This window comes from Pelodiscus sinensis, chromosome 1 (genome assembly GCF_049634645.1).
Source record: "Pelodiscus sinensis isolate JC-2024 chromosome 1, ASM4963464v1, whole genome shotgun sequence".
Taxonomy (NCBI): Eukaryota; Metazoa; Chordata; order Testudines; family Trionychidae; genus Pelodiscus; species Pelodiscus sinensis.
This window is the reverse complement of record NC_134711.1, coordinates 169,954,517-169,972,717: the sequence shown is the minus strand read 5'-3', so window position 1 is coordinate 169,972,717 and position 18,201 is coordinate 169,954,517.

Genomic DNA, 18,201 nt, shown 5'->3' with positions numbered 1-18,201 from the left:
CAGTTTTGCCCTGATCCTCCTTTCTCTCTGCCATTATAGCCCACGCTCCCTCCCGTTTCCGACCCATCTCCCAGGTCTCCATATTTTCCACTTACCCGTGGGCTTTGCTCACTTGTCCCCGTCGAACCTAGTTTAAAGCCCTCCTCATTAGGTTAGCCTGTCTGTGTCCAAATAGGGTCTTCCCTCTCCTCGAAGGGTGAACGCCATCTCTTCCCAGCAGTCCTTCCTGGAATAGCATCCTATGGTCGAGGAAGCCAAAGCCATCTTCACAGTCAGGCATTCACCTCCAGGATGCCCCATCTCTGCCCGGGCCCCTACCTTCAACAGGAAGGATCGAAGAGAATACCACCTGCGCTCCAAACTCCTTCACCCGTACTCCCAGAGCCCTGTAGTCACTGTTGATCCACTCAGTGTCACACCTCGCAGTTTCATTTGTGCCCACATGGATGAGTAGCATGGGATAGTAGTCAGGGTGTGAACCTGGTTTCACGAGGCTTACCTGTGCCGATGAAGAAAGGCTTCTTTGTCAGCGCGTCGCGTCCAGACTGCCCCGATCTGCCGACAAACAGCTGATCGGCAGATCGGGGCAGCCATTTAAATTTAAATGAAGCCGCGATTATTTTAATCGCGGCTTCATTTCCCTCTTCCGATCTGGCTAATCTACATGCCTCCGTCGAAGGAGGCATGTAGTCTAGACACACCCTCAGAGTGCCAGATGATCCTCGACAATGCCTCCATAACATCTCGGATACAGGCCCCCAGCAGACAGCATACCTCCTGAGATGAAATGTCAGCGTGACAGATGGGTGCCTCTGTCCCTCTCAGAAGAGAGTCTCTGACCACCACTACCATACGTTTCCTATTCGCAGTGGTGGCAGCAGACCTCCCAGCCTTGGGGGTACGAGGCTTCTCCTCCTCTGTTGTAGGGGGTGATCCCTTGTCTCCTGTATAAAGAAGAGCATAACCGTTTTCTAGTACCATGGCGGGAGGGTTCAGAGCAAGGGTGGAGCAGTGCCTGCTGCCAGAAATAACCAGCTGCCAGAGTCCACCCTTAGCCGTCTCCTCCTCCACCAGTGGTGTGTCCACACTCCTGTGTACTAGGACAGCTACCTCAGTAATCTCCTCATGAACATGGTCCAGGAATTGCACATGGATTCAGGTGCTCCTCAACCTGGCCACCTCCTCCTGTAGTTCTCCCACCTGCTGCTTGAGAGATTCCATCAGCAGGCACCTTTCACACTGGATGATCTCCCCAGCCTGGATATCAGTAAGTGGGAACTGCAAGCCATAGTCCCTGCAAAACCACACCAGGATCTATGTAGAAGCATCCATGCACAGGCGCTCTGTCTGGCTACAGGTGCAGGTGGAGGAGACAGAAGCGGTGCTGACACAGGTGTTGCGGGTCCTCCTGACCATTGTAGGCCTCCCTCGGTCAAACTCCTTCTCAAAATCCCTGTCTGCAGCCCCCTGTCTGCTTTCGCCCCTAGTCGCTCTGCCTCTGGCTTTTAAAGCCTGCTGGCGTAGGCCAGGCCTGCCCCCTCGTGAGTTACACACGGGAAGGCTGACCAGATGCAATCAAGAGAGCAGTTCAGGGAACACAAGGTCAGGCACTCAGTCCCAACTGCCACAGCAGCTGAAACGGAAACTGCAGTCACCTGAAATCAAAATCAGAATTCAACAAACAAACAAAATTCAAACAGTCGAGCAAACACACTCACACCAAAAGCGAGTACTCTCACTCTCACCAGGTAGCCTGTTCAGCAGCAGGATCTCTTGCGGTCTCTCTCAAACTCCCCTGTCTGCAGCCCCCTGTCTGCTTGAGGCTATGTTAATGAGATTAGAAATATTGAAGGCCCGGGGCTTCGATGTGAATTCTTTTTATTTTGATTTTGCTTAATATAAAACAGTACTGTTTACCTTTGAAGGTGTCTGTGAAAGACCGTTTGTGTGAATGAGAAATGTATCATCATAAAGATAAAGGCATGAAGGCCACCGTCAGAGCCAGATTGCCAAGAAAAAAGGGGGCAATGCTGGTGAAGACAGACTGCGAAGAAACATATTGGTATCAAAAGAACCATCAGTGCATACCCATGGTCAACGATTGGCAGAACTGATGACTCTAAAAAGTGGGCACCCTGAAAACAACTGATTAAATCCAGGACAGGATGACTTTCTCAGCGATCTTTCTCAGAGATGTTTGGAATGGTAACATCAAAAGGTAACACCGGACACAGACTGGCACAGTAAAATCCATAGAGGAAAGGATTATAAAAGCAGGGTGCCTTGCTATGGGAGTTTGGGTTCATCTTGCCACCAACTCCAGAAAAGCATTGGACTGTGATGGACAAAAGGCCCTGCTCTCCTTCTGTGATTGATCTGGCTGGCCACTGGATTGATCCAGGCTCTGGACTGGTAACTATAACATCGTCTGGTGGGACTGAGTGTGTGTATGGTGAAACAAAAAACAGGACTATGTAGCACTTTAAAGAATAACAAGATGGTTTATTAGGTGATGAGCATTCGTGGGCCAGACCCACTTCCTCAGATCAAATAGTGGAAGAAAATTGGCACAACCATATATACCAAAGGATACAATCAAAAAAATGAACACATATGAAAAGGACAAATCAAATTTCAGAACAGAAGGGGGATGGAGAGAGGTAAATGTCTGTGAGCTAATGATATTAGAGGTGATAATTGGGGAAGCTATCTTTGAAATGGGTAAGATAATTAATGTCTTTGTTTAGACTGAGGTGAAAAGTGTCTAATTTAAGCATGAATAACAGTTCAGAGAATTCTCTTTCAAGTCTGGTGTGAAAACGTCTTTGAAGCAGGATAAAGGTAATCAAGTCATTGAGACAATGCCCTTTCTGGTTGAAATGGCAAGAAACTTTTTTCTTTGTGATCCTGTCTAATATCTGTTTTGTGGGCATTGATTCTTTGGCGAAGTGTCTGAGACATTTGTCCAATGTACATAGCAGACGGACACTTTCGGCACATGATAGCATAAATTATATTTCTGGATGAGCAGGAATATGTGTTCTTGATCTTATAACTCACTTGGTTAGGTCCAATAATGGTATCAGCAGAGTGAATATGTGGACAAAGTTGGCAACGGGGTTTGTTGCAAGGGAAGGTTCCAGAGTTGATATTAGTGTGGTATGTCTTGTGGTTGTTGGTAAGAATCATCTTGAGGTTAGGTGGTTGTCTATAGGAGACTATGGGTCTGTCTACCAGAGCCTCTCGGAGTTTAATATCCTGTTCCAGTATAGGTTGTAGTTTATTGATAATGTGTTGGATAGGTTTAAGTTGGGGGCTATAGGTGATGACAAGTTCTAGTGTTGATTTTCTTGGGTCTGTCTTGAAGTAGATGGTTTCTAGGTATTCGTCTGGCTCTTTCGATTTGTTTTTTTATTTCTCCGTGTGGGTAGTGGAGGTTTATAAATGCTTGGTAGAGAGCCTAAAGTTTCTGGTCTCTGTCAGTGGGATTAGAGCAGATGCAGTTGTATCGAAGGCCTTGGCTATAGATGATGTGTATGGTGTGTTCTGGATGGAAGCTGGAGGCATGTAGGTAACAGTATGAGTCGGTGGGTTTTCTGTAGAGAGTGGTGTCTAATTTTCCATTAGTGATTTGTACTGTGGTGTCCAGGAAATGGATCTCTCATGTAGAATGGTCCAGGCTGAGATTGATGGTGGGGTGTAGGTTGTTAAAATCTCTGTGGAATGTCTCCAGTGTTTCTTGGCCATGTGTCCAGATCATAAAGATGTCATCGATGTAGTATAAGTAGAGAAGAGGTAAAAGGGGACGGGAGCTGGGGAAGCATTCTAAGTTAGCCATAAAGAAGTTAGCGTACTGTGGGGCCATGTGTGTACCCATGGCTGTGCCACTGATCTGAAGGTATAAGTTGTTCTCAAACTGGAAATAATTGTGGGTGAGAACAAAGTTACATGATTGTGCCAATTTTCTTCCACTATTTGATCTGAGGAAGTGGGTCTGGCCCACGAAAGCTCATCACCTAATTCTCTTTCAAGTCTGGTGTGAAAAAGTCTTTGAAGCAGGATGCAGGTAATCAAGTCATTGAGACAATGCCCTTTCTGGTTGAAATGGCAAGAAACCACCTTCTAGTCTTTAAAGTGCTACATAGTCCTGTTTTTTGTTTCAGCTACATCAAACTAACACGGCTACATTTCTATCACTATTTTGTGTGTATGGTGTATGTGTGTATGAGTGACTGAAAAGCATATGCTACTGTTGTATTCTCAATAAATGAGGCGTACTGCCTTTTCTCCTATAAAAGATCTTGGCTGCATCTAGACTGGCAAGTTTTTCCGCAAAAGCAACTGCTTTTGTGGAAAAACTTGCCAGCTGTCTACACTGGCTGCTTGAATTTCCGCAAGAACACTGACTTCCTACTGTCTGTAATCAGTGCTTCTTATGGAAATACTATGCTGCTCCCATTTGGGCAAAAGTCCTTTTGTGTAAACAGCTCAGATTTGTTTTGCGCAAAAAAGCCCGAATCGTGAAAATGGCAATCGGGGCTTTTTTGCGGAAAAGCGCGTCTAGATTGTCATGGACGCTTTTCCGCAAAAAGTCTTTTGCGGAAAAGCGTCCGTGCCAATCTAGACGCTCTTTTCTGCAAATGCTTTTAATGGAAAACTTTTCTGTTAAAAGCATTTGCGGAAAATCATGCCAGTCTAGACATAGCCCTTGTGTGCTTCGTTTAAACATTACAACTCCAGTGATCTTTGATTTAGATTTCTGAACTATAAATACTTCCACAAGTGGCTTTTACTTTATGTCCCTGCCAAGGCACCCATGTTTTGATGTACTGATCTGGTTTCACTCCTTAGAGTCACGCAAGATTTGTGCAAGCCCAGGTTTTTCGCAATTGTCTAAATTTAAGGGTCTCTCAAGACCAAGAGACCAAAAATCTGTTGCTGTTTTCCTTATTCATCCTGCTGGTTGGAAATATAGCTCTTTATGTGATAAAGGATTAGCAGAATACAATTAACATCATAGACTCATATCAGATAATATATGAAAGTGGTCCTTACTCAAATGTAAACCCCAACTTCAGAAGACTGAATGCTGTGCTGCCTCTGCAGGAGAGAAGGGGAAAATCCAGCTCTGGCCAGCTTAATTTACATGTTACTCATGATTCCAACTACTGTGTTTTGCTACTTTTGTTGGTGTTTGTTCATAATTTGGTCTTACTGTGATTATTATTGTTTATTCATTAAACTCTGAAAGGGCATAGACATTGTGTTAAATATGTCCTGTTTCTGTCAGAGGACCTTCTTTGATGCTGTATTTCCCTGTTGGCAATTCTGTACCCCTGTGTAAAGTGAGCTTGTGAGAATGGACTGGACCTGTTTGATGATGGCAGCAAGTTGACTTGATTTGTGGCTAGCCCATTTCATAGGCGGGGACAGTACTAAGCTAACACTGCAGTGTTCCCATGTACTGGGTCTGGATGATTAGGTTCTCACAGCACTGAGCCTAGTATATGCATGTCACATTAGAACCTAGCGGAATTCTCTCTATATTTGAGCAGACCAGCAGAAGATAACTTCACTTTCACGCCTCCTGACTACCCCTGAATATAGTGGGACCTGGCAGTTAGGTTTCAGGTTTTTTATAAGAGTTCTGGACTTCCCTTTAACTTTTGATTACAAACTTACAACTTGGAAGTTTCTCTAAACCAAGGCAGCCATTAGAAGTGCTGAGAATAGTCAGATAGTAAGTGCTCTGGCCCACCTATTCTTGATCTAACACTCTCTACTTTAGGCTGATGGGTTCAGTGTTAGCTACACTGGTTCCTGATCAGCTGAGAACTCCCTCACAAAGTGGAGTTCTGACATAGGTGACTGTGACAGGGTAATTGCCCTGCACTGGCCCTTTAAGGACAAAACCCCAGCCCTGAGCAAGGGCTGAGAGTGAAGCCCCAGCTGAGGCAGTTCTTGCTAATGAGGGCCCAGCTGGGGACTATATAAATAAGGACTCCTGAAAGAAGAGGGGTAATTGATTGCTGCTATGGACAGAGAGCAATAGGGACCTGATTGCTACGGAAGCAGGAGGCTTCCTGGATATAGAGCAGTGCTGGGAAGGAAGGAAGGAAGGAAGACGGGCTGGGCTGGGCTGGGCTGGGCTGGGGTGAGGAGAGGAGAGGAGAGGAGAGGAGAGGAGGCTCCGGCCAACCAGGCTCCCAGGGTGCAAGGCCTGATGCTACTGGGGCTGAAAAGGGCAGCCATGGTATGCAGGGGCACCAGTTAGAGGCAGGCATCCAACAAGCTAATTCCCAGGACTGCCGGCTTGAGGTGCTATGGTGGTGAGTGACAAGGAGTCCTGTAGCACCTTATGGACTAAATTCCCACTACATGGATCTGATGAAGTGGGTCTTTGCCCATGAAAGCTTATGCTCCAATACATCTGTTAGTCTATAAGGTGCTACAGGACTCCTTGTTGCTTTTGCAGATTCAGACTAACATGGCTACCTCTCTGATACTTGACACTATGCCCTGTGACAGTGACCCAAGCAGCTTCTGGGCCCTTTGGACTTCCCAAGTGACACAAAAGAGGCCAAAATATAACTAGATTATGGATTTCCTCTGAATTAGTCTTCCACAAAAATAATGTTTGTATTAATACTGGTGTTTCTTATGCACTTGCATGTGCAACAGGTGCAACTCTTCCTGTGACTCATAAAAATGGTGGAGCTGCATTTACTGTCAGGCATTTGCAATTTTCTAAATGAAAATTCTCTGACTTCAATTATACTTGAGAAAATCTCTTGCATTATAAAATGCCTTTGGTGATTGGATTAAAAGGAGAACCCTTTGGAAGATAATTAGGTATCACTTATTGTCCATGTTTGATTCAAGCAGAATTGTGAATTTTTAGTGGCTTAGAGTTACACCTATTTTTGACATTTTATTCTATATTTTGAATTTTTTTTGGTTGTGTTAAATATGTATTCTGTGCATGTTTCTGTAGTGTCCACCTCCCAACACACCAATACAGATAGAAATCTAAGGTATGTCTACACAGCAAGTCAGGCTAATTAAACTACATCAATTGCATAGCTTAAGCCAATTCAGCTTTTAGCACTGTCTATACAGTAGGAAGCCAAAGGAAGAACACTCTTCCTTTGACTTCCCATACTACTCATAAAATGAGGGTTACAGGAGCCAGAGTAAGAAGTCCTCCAGCTCGACATTATTTTGAAATAAAGGCTGGCAGTGTAGACACGCACTGTTATTTTGGAATAATGTCAGTGTAGATTTAATAAATATATTCCAAAATAACTCTGTGGTGTAGATGTAGCCTAATAGGATAAAAGTGCTGAATTACTATAGCACAAGCTGTCATTTAAGGAATAGATGGTAAACTGAAATATTGCCATGCAAATTAGTTAATGCTCAAACAAAGAGCGTGTTTAACTATTCAGATGAGATCTCACACTTGATGAGTTGTTTCAGCTTTTATCTCCAGTAAAGAGACAGCTAGCGTTCAACTGGAGCTGACAACTACAACTCCATGCAACCATCAACTATATTCTCTTCATGCCATCTCAGTAGATCAAATGATGCTTGAACAGCACTGATCTGTAGCTCTCAGCTGCAAAGAGTCATAGATGCTGATTTCATTGGGCAGAAGCATGTGATAGCTATGCTATTCTGAATTGGTAGACTGTACTACAGAAATTAAAAGAAATAAAGAATGCCTTTCCTGTTATGGCAAGTACATGCATTTGTTATATTCAAAGACAGTGTGTTCTATATCAAGTAGAGACCCCTTTATCTAGACAGACTACTGCTCTTCATTATGAATTTTTTTTGAGAGAAAGGGGATCTAACATTTCTGTTTGCCGTAGGCTTTTGACAGCTGGAAGAAAGTCCTTGGGCTTGAGACATGTCTTGTCTTGGTCTGATGAAGTTCTGTTTAGATTTAGCTGACTGTTTAGATTTAGCTGACTTATAAATTGATAAAAATTGTATTTCTTTTTTCTTGCTTGTGATCCTTTGGAAAATGTTGGCACCTGGCTGCATAAGTCTAAAGAGTTAGGTCTATATTGTTACCAAAACAGCGGCATCACAGAGTGTACTGGGAATTCCTAGGAGTTAATGGAGTACCTGTCAGAGGTGGGACTGAAGGGAAGGACTCATCCCCACCACCTGGCCCTAGCATCCCATACCCACTCTGTGTACAACACTTGGGTTAGAAACTATCCACCTGCCTGGGGTGGGAAAGAAAGAGAGTCTTACTAAGCTCCCCATTGGCCCTATTGTGGGCCAACCAACTGACCTCAGTTACTCATCCTCTCCCCATTTGTTTAACAGACCTTTCCTTTCCTTTCCTATTTCCAGCTAGTACAGTGATGGCCCTCTAATCTAGTTAGTATTTTAGCTCAAGTGGTAGAATCTGTGATGAAGATTCAAGATACTAACTGTGGTGATGGGGGAATCAGCGAATGTGACAATTGTACATAACAGAATTTGTTTTTATTCTTTTTTCCTTGAAACCCCAAAGGAGATTATATACAAAAAAAACCTACAGTTAAAGAAGAATTAAGTTGCAAAATCAAGCATTTATTTCTGCCTCATGTGCATAATGATAGTAATTAATTGCATGATTATATGAGCTTTTTTTCCATGGACCCCTTCTTCTTTCAGCACACAGATGTACCGAGGCACAAACCATTAATGTTAAAACAACCACAAATGCACCTAACTTTCACACCTAAACATTAATAGTACATTAAAATAATGTAACTTTTATTATAGAAGGCACTAGTAATTGCCTGCCTAAAATTTCCATTATACAAATCTATTTTCAGTTACTTATGATTAACTATTTGGGCTCACCTACTGTGTGTGCCTGCTCCTGGCTAAAATATCTATAACAAATTTCTGGCAAACAATTCAGCCGTTTCCTAGAAGGGAGCCGGGAGAAAATATGTATTGTTAAAAAAATGTTATACGTTGTACGTGCCCATGTTTAAAATTTTTTTCTGACCTTGTCTTTGAACAGTGCTAGCATTCTGTGCTTTAAAGGAAGAACTTGTATTTGGAACATTCCTGACATAAAGGACACCTATCCACCAAATTTCATCAGAAGGAAGAGGAACACACCGTCCCAATGAGTAGGGAGATGTGGTAACAGAAAAAACAGTAATGACCACTTTCCACCAAAAACTAACATAGTGAACATCAGAGTGATTTCAGTAGAAAGGAAGGCTAAAATCATGAAAGAGCAAATTAAGAATAATTTAGATAAGTTAGATATCTTCAGATGATAAGAGCCTGATAAAAAATACATCTTAGATTACTTGAGGAATTGGTTAAAGGTTTTGCTAAGCTTAGTAATTATCTTTGAGAACTTATGGAGGATAGGATAGATACCTGAGGAATGGTAACATGCAAATATAGTACCTGTCTATAAAAAGAGGAAAAAGGAGGTTAGGCTTTGCAATACATTGCCTAGGGTAGTTGTGAAATCTGTCACCAGAGGTTTTTATTAATAATTTAGATAAACACCTGTCCATGATAATCTAAGAGATAATACTTAGTCCTACCTTAGGATAGATGACCGTTACACCTATTACTTTTCAGGAAGAACCGCATTGCGCAAGAGGGCTTTTCTTGCACAACAAGGGACAGTGTAGACATTCCTTGCACAAGAGCCTCTTCTGAAAAAAATGGTGGCTCATTAGGTATTCAAATGAGGCTTGGTGATATTCCATGCTCAGCCTCATTTGCATATTACTCATGCAAGAAACCGTGAGTGCAGACATAGCCATAAAGTGGTATAAAAGGCTAAAAGTGCAAAGAGATTGTTTTCAAACTGAACAATCAAAATTACTCTTGCTCTACTCCTCAATTCTGCATGTGTTAAATGGAAATATTAATCCCTTGAGGCCCACTGATAGGGGAGACAAAGGAGGGGCCACTGCTCTGGGGCCCAGTGATTCACAAGAGCCCGGTCCTCCTGGCTGCTGCCCTTTAATTTGCCACTGGAGTGCTACACACGCCAGGGCAGCACTGAGGGCTAGGGGTGCACTGGGTGGCACTAAGGGCTGACCCTGACCCAGCCTGATCTACCCAAAGTCCCGCCCCTTCTAGGGGCACAGTGTCTCCCCTCCCCCCCCACACACATCTTGCCCAGGAACCAGGCAAGGCCGGCACCCCTGACTTCCTCGCAGAGTTGTCGTGGAGTAAAATTCTTCAGTGCTTGTGTAAAAATTCAGATACTGTAAAGATAAGCACCACTGAACTTTCACACAGATAACGGTTTGAGTAGTGTTCAGTAGATGAGACCTGGGGCCACACATTAAACAATGAAGAGAAAACAAAACATGGACTAGCTGCTCATTAAGGCTAGGTCTACACTATAGGTTTTTTTTCTGAAAAAGCTGCGCAAATTGCGCTCCACAATTTGTGCAGTTTTTTCCGATTGCTTTTCTGGAAGAGGTGTTTCTGCCATTTGGCCCAGTCTAGATAGGGACAAATGGTGGAAAAGCTTCCTCTTTCAGCAGAGCTCTTATCCCTCGTACAATGATGAATATAGGGCTCCCCGAAAGAGCGTGTTTTCTCTTCTGCAAAAAAAAAAAAAAAAAGCGGAAGAGCAAACACTTTCCTTGGATGTGGTGGAGTTTTTCTGATATACCTCTGGTATCCCAGAAAAACTCTGCAGTGTTGACGTACCCTAAGTGAGCACTGTTGCTTGAATATATGCATGTTGCCTTTGTGAATGGACCCAGGCATGTGCATGGTAGCTTTCCTTTAGCTCAACATACAAGATGTGTCCTGTTAATCCCTTGTGTTACAGCCAAATTGCCTTAATATAAATGTACTATAAGCTATTATAATAAATATATAATCAAAATGATAAGGAAATAATCATCTGTAAGAATATATATAAGCAAGCAAACAGGTTAGCCTTATAAGTTTAAGCACTCTCCATTTTGGGTAGGGAACAAGGTTGGAGTCCTCTGGACCTAATAGAAAATAACATGTGATCATGTAATTAAAGCCTTTCATAATGCATGCACTCAAGGGGGGGGGGGGGGCAAATGACAGTTGTACAGACAATATAAACACTAGCATTTCTCAAATTTGGTTGCTAGACTTTGAAATGTTGTTTTTTTTAACATAATTTTTGTGTGCAATATATGTTACATATGCACACTCTTTAGTATGTGAAAGAGTTCATGTTTATGGTAGCTAATATTTTATCATGCATTTCAGTAGTTATTTGCTGCTTGTACAGCATTTACAACATAACATAGGTACTATATTTTCAGCTGATATAAATGGACTACTGATATCAAAGTGCTTACATTATGGTGAGATGCATTCTTATTGTTTAGGTTGCACATAGAATTATTTTTCTAGAGAATCATATTCATTATGTAGGTTTGGCACCATTTAAATTTTTCTGCAGTATTTTTCACTTAGAATCTGATTGACAACAGCAATACATGGCAGAAGCCATGTACATTTTTTCTCATTCAAGCCCAGCCAATTGTATCATTTAGGCTGTTCTTGATTAGCAAGGACACAGGGTCAAGGCTCTACCAATTGTGTTTCTACATTTCTAATCCTACAGACACTTATTTTTCTTTTATGTCCCCAAGGTTTATAACTCTGAGTGGTTATGTTTTCTATTGCACAGATGGTGGTTCTCTTAAAAAGTATTGTTACGCACGTGATCTTGCGAGGTTGCGGACATCTTCTTGAGGGTCAGACACACAAAGTCCACTTAGCATATTTTTTCTTAAATGTTCTTGCTGTGAATGCAACCCTAAAACCTTCTGTCATATGAGTAGATCTATTATGAGAGTAAGCATTACTTGCATGAATCAGTTTCAAACCTGGGCCCCATTTCTGCTGAATCCTGAGGGCTGGTTTGTGGAGTTACTGTAAGCCTTGAGTAAGTGCTTTTCTGGGGATATACTGCCCTGGAGCAGAGCCAAGCATTTCAGTTCTGTCCCTGGCTTTCCCCATTCTAGAGGGTAAATAAACTGCACAATTTCTTTACCTGGACTATCTGACTTTCCTCTCTACACTGACGCATCTGTGTTGGCTGACACATTGGAGAGGCTTTCCTTAATCCTCTCTGACCCATGTTGGAGGTAGCCTGTGCAGGGCAGAATGGCTATGTCTACACTGCAGAGCTTTTTTGGGATACCGGAAGTATCTCGAAATAGCTATTCTACATCTTTAAAGCAGCCGGTTATTTCGAAATAGACTTTGAAATAATGGGTGCGCTCTTCCGGTGTCCCTATAACCCTCATTCCACAAAGGTTAAGGAATGTTTTAGAATAGCACTTTTTTTTAAAATTTGGATCTGTGTATACACAATTTGCATAGCTTATTTGAAATAGACTATTTCCCCCCACCCTCGCCGCCGCCCCAAATAGCTTATTTTGAAATAGTGCATCCATGCTACAAATGCCCATTGAAATAGGACTGAGCTATTTTGAAATAGAGCATCCACACTGATTGGAGCTTGAATTGCATTTAAAGCCCCCTCTCCTGGAAGCACTTTGGGCAGGGCATCAGGACAGCAGTCACTTCCTGTAGCTGCTACCTGAAGCTATCTGAGTCTTGTGCTTAAAGGGACTCCCTTTTACAGTCATGTCTCAGGCTCATCACCTTTGCCTACCTTCTTGAGAGACAACAAAACTAACTCACTGTCTTCTCTGGTTACCTTTGTGGACACCACAGTATTCCAGCCATGGAGTCACCTGCAGGAAAGCAGATACCAGCTCTTTGATCTGCTGCCGCACCTTCTGATGCAGTTACTGCAGGCTGCCCATGTGGCTCTGCAGGAATAGGACCTGCCGCTCCCTGCAGGGCACCACCTCTCTGCTCTTCCTGCTCATGCAGCATAGTCCTTCCTGCCCTCTCCCGCGCACTGTGCACGGTGCCTCTGAAAAATGGGACACCATTTTTGGTGGGACTGAATTGTCATGGAATGGTGGGCTGACCAGCAGTGGTTCCAGAACTTCCTCATGTAGAAGGCCACCTTCCTGGAGCTGTGTGAGTGGCTCATCCCGCCCTCCAGCAATAGGACACCCACATGTGACCTACCATCCCCTTCTAGAAGTGGTCACCATCACACTGTGGAAACTCGCCACACTAGACAGCTGCCACTCTATGGGGAACCAGTTTGGTGTGGGGAGCTCAACCGTTGGGACCGTGCCTATGCAGGTACTCTTGTGCTATTGACCCAGGAGGATGGTGAACTGCTGGAATGGGGGGGGGGGGATGTCCCTCCCTGAAAGGCTTTTCAATTCTGCCTTCATAAAGCCTAGCCAGGGATGGGCTAAATAAAGGTTAGTCCTGATGTGTGGGAAGGGGTGTTGGGCTCAGAACTCCCAAGAACTCTGGAAACCCTGTGATTCTTTGTTTTTCTCATTCTGCAGGTGGTGAGGGCCATCAACACCATCCTGCTGTGCAGAGTCATTCCCCTGGGCAACGTTGACCCCCATCGTTGCTGGCTTTGCTGCCATGGGCATCCCAAATGGTGGGGAGGCCATTGACTGCCCCCATATCCAGGGGCGGATGAGAGTTTTGCGGGGCCCACGGCAGCACAATTTTTCCAGGCCCCCCCTTTGGAGAAAAAAATAGAAAAAAGGCATCAAATGCACAAATTGAAGGCTATTTTCATATTAAATGTGAATTGGGTAAATTTGATAGAAACTTAATTTAGTTGGATAATTTTTATTCTAATTATATTGTAATTCATTTTTAAACAAAATTCTGCATTAATAAAAAAGGGAGGGATGTCCAAATGTTGAGCAAAAAAAGTGCCCCCCCCCCCAAAATAATCATGGCATCTTTAAATCTCACACTCCCCATCTCCACCAGACATGGCAGGGCAAGAATGTCCCAAGTGGCTTTCCAGCTGAGAAAAACTGAAAATACCGGACATTTTACTGGTCTGGTATTTTCTAGGTTTTTTTTTTTACCTGACAGAAGCCAAAAATACTGGACTGTCAGGGCCCATACCAAACACCTGGCAACCCTAGTCGTAACTCGAGCCTGCATTTACAATAGGCCAAGGACGTAAGTCAGGTGATTTTGGCCCTTTCCTCACAGCGGAAAAAGGTCATAATGGTGGTGGGGGGGAGGAGGGTCGTAAAGCGGGCTGTTATAAAGCAGGGGCCTCCTGTATTTGTGGCAGGGGTGGGAAACCTCTCTTGGGTTAGGGGACACTGACCCTACAGAAAAATCAGCTGGGGACCACGCAAACGGGCTGGGGACCAGCAGGCCTGGAGTGGGTCTGGCCAGGGGTTTGGACTGTGCCTCAAGGCAGGTGATTGTGTTGCAGGGTCTGGGATAAGGGTTATGTGGGTGAAGATATCGGAGTGGAAGTGGCTGGGAGGCCAGACACTTCCCTAGAAGCGCTGCTCGCCGGTTTCTCCAACAGGAGCTGCCTGGCCATGTGCTGGGGGGTTAAAAGCCTGAGGGGAGTGGTGATTGGTGGGCTCCCACAGCTGCCATTGTCGAGGTTCAGCCAATGGACTTATGGGGGGGGCGGAAGTGGCCCTGAGGGACCCTCCCCTGCCAGCTCGCAGCTCCTGCACCACAAAGGGCCCCGCCACGCTGGTCTGTTCTTTGTGGGGGCAGGGCTGTTGCTGCCTCACAGCCGGACCTGACCAGCGTGGGGTTTGCTCGGCTGCTGCAGTGCCCTTGCGGGCTGCCTGCTGTGGTGGGGGCAGGGCTTGAGCGTCCAACGTGCCACATTGGGCTCCCTCGCGGGCCCCAGGCTGCTGACCCTGCTCCGAGCAGGGCGAGTTTAAACACCGGTGCTGGCGCGGGGCCTATTAAAGCACGGGGCCCGGGGCAGCTGCCCCGCTCACCCTGCCCTATATCCGCCACTGCCCATATCCCCATCTGGACCCCCAACTACTTGGCATTGGACTACATCAACAGAAAGGGTTCCTTTTGCATGGTCCTGCAGGCCTGTGTGTAGCATTACTGTGTGTGTCCATGACCCCAGTCTCCTTAGTGATGGCTTGCGATGGGATGGTGTCCCTCGACGGGGTCAGGAGTAGAGCAGGCCAGTGCAGGAACCCTGTGAGCAAGAGCACAAGGTTCCTGTGTGGCAGTCTCCTTCTGGCTGTGTGCTCTGGACTAGTGCTCCATGTGCACCCACATGCACAGGCTGCTGTGCAACACCCAGGCTGAGAAGGCCAGGTGAGGAGCACAGAGTCCCTTGTCACCTGCCACTTTCCCTGTGTGTGTAATGGAACTCACCTGATGGGCCTTCCCTGGCTTTGTCTGATCCCTGGGCGAAATCCTGGGAGGAGGGTACTGGCTCCTGGGCCTGGATCGCCTTCTGGCTGGTGATCAATGTGTCCAGGCTGGCCTCCTCATCTTCCTATTTCTCTTTGTCCACAGCCACACCTTCTGGAAGGCTGATGATGGGCATCTCCAGCCCAGAGTCCACAACAGACTGGAGTCCACAACAGGGGGGGAGGGGGGGAATGGACTGACCCATCTCCCAGGATGCAGGGGCGCTGGTCAAAATAAGGGCAGGTCTGGGATGCACCCTTGAGTGGGACTATGCTCCCTGGCCTTCGTGTAGACCTGCCTCAGCTCCTTCACTTTCATGCACACTTGCTCCTAGGTGCCTATATGTCCCTTCTGCCCCAGGCTGTTAGCAATCCATCTGTAAATGTATGTATTCCTGCATCTGGTGCAGAAATCCTGGAGGTTTGCCACCTCTACCCAGAAATCAATGAGATCCAGGATCTCAGCACCAGACCTGGAAGGGTTCCACCTCTTTTCCCCTCGGGCCTGGGCTTGGGAGCTGGCTGTTGGCTCACTTGTAGCCATGAAGGACTCAGTGGGAGCATGGGGACTCAGTGGGAGCATGGGGGTCACTCATGGTAGCAGCAAAATCAGTGACGGCTTCTGTTGGATGGCACAGGGCTAGCAGGACTTTCCTTGTGCTAAAAGCCCCTTTCCTGTGGCTGCAGCTTTAAGGGTTGAAGGGGAACTAAAGAGTTCTGATGAGCGTGGACAGAGTGGTCACCATGGCAGCTGTGAGAAGCCCTGGAGGCCACTTATTTCAAAATAAGCACAGCTGCGTCATCTACACACACCCTGTTTCAAAATAGTTATTTTGGAATAGGCGTTATTCCTAGTGAAGTGAGGGTTACAGATTCTGGAATAAGAAACCTGTTATTTTGGAATTATTTTGAAATAATGGGATCGCTGTGTAGACACTCACTTTGTTATTTCAAAATAACGCTGCAGCGTAGATATACCCTAAGTGATGTAGCTGGGTTGGCCTAACTTGATAATGTACATCATCACTAAATATATCCAATGCTTTTAACCTCTCTTATTTGTTGCATTCTTCTGAACTCTGCAGTTTATTCACATCGGCCTTAAAACGTGGTCTCCCGACATAGCTGGACAGTGGATAGCTGAGGCCTCACCATTGCTGAGCAGAGTAGGGCAATTACCTCCCAGATCTTGCTGTGACAGAGTGCAGTGAGTTAACAGGTGAGCATGCACTCTGATCACATTGATGCCCATTAGTTCCCTGGGAGAAAGCTGATCAGTATAATTAAAGATAATTAGCTAATCAGGCCAGTGGGCTGGATGAGCTAATGAGCCAATTAGCTCATTAGCTCACAAATGATAGAGGCACAAGTAGCATGTGTGAGGGATGCTAGTATCATAGAGGCTTCAGGTCCTGAGCGGGGAGAGGAGAAAGCACAGGGGATAATGTAAACATTGCTATTGCAAAGGACTGTGAAGTAGGGATGTTAAATATCAAGTAATTGACTAATCGAATAGATGATGCATTTTGCAACGACTATTCAATTAGTTGATAGGGTGCCTCTGCCTTTGAAGTGTAGCAACAACCCTAGGTTATTGCTACACTTCAAAGGTGAAAGCGTTACTTGGAGCCTGGGGTTAGCATTTACAATAGGCCAAGGCTGTTTAGATGGGGATCAATCGAAAATAAACCCCTTTTTAAAAGATCCTGTACTCCTCATTTTTTCAGGATCTTTCGAAAAAGGGTTTTATTTTCAATCGATCCCTGTCTAAACAGTCATTTTTCTTTCGAAAAGCCCCATTTCAAAAAAAAAACTGTGGCCGCCATTATGCAAATGAAGCACAGAAAATTTAAATCCCAGCTTCATTTGCAATTTCAAAGTATCTAATTTACATCCCCTTTTCGAGAAAAGGGATGTAGTTTAGGCACAGCCTTAGAGAACTTCCAACTTCCATTTTTCTCTTGTGAGGGAAGGGACTCTAATCAGTTCCTGTAATGATTGGATGAGTCAGTCTGTTTACCATCCCTACCTGATTCCATTTAATCTCTGGGAGTCTCTTTGCCATTGGGCAGATTCTCCTTTCACCATGGATGCATTCATGCTTTAAACTCATGCTGTAAGTTCCTACCTAACAGCATCCAAATGGGATTTACCATATATCTTCAGACTGGTGATCTTCCTAGACCAGCATTCACCTCTGAAGCTCCCCAGCCCCCTTCCCCACACTTTTATCATGATGGTAGACATACTCTTTTCCCAGCCATTTCTTCTAGTCCACTCACAAAATTCTGGGCAGTTTTGCTTGATATGCCTTGAATGCCCACATTGGTAGTAAATATGCCCTGGTTTCCTGAAAGAATCCTCTTCCCCCTTTTCCTTTCTTCTCCCTCAATTTTTGTCATGGCAAAACAACCACCACCACCACCCACCCCTTCTTCCTTGAGTCCTGTTATTGAAATGTCTAGACATCATTCTTGGGAAAATCTGCATCCCCAAATCATCTACAAACTTTACCACTTCTGTTAGTGTCATAGGCTGGTGTCTCCAAACCCAAATGTGTGCCTTTGGGGAGAGGCTGGAGAAATTGCTCCTAAACTATCATACCTATTATTACCTGCACACTTTAGGTGTCTGGACTCAGTTAGCAAGTCAGTTGTTAAGTTTTTATGTAAGCACCTCAGGCTATACCTCTCTGGTACATCTACAAGCCCAAAATTTCTGTTGGTATTCTCTTACCAAACGGTCTTCCCTGTTTAGAATGGCTTTACACCTTCAGAGTCCCAGGCCATCTCTTCATTCACATCCCTATAGGCCTGAGCTTTTCATGACAAGTAGGATGCCACTTGAAGGGCCCGTAATTCTTTTCCCTTCCAGCACCCATAGCTATTTTCTGGAA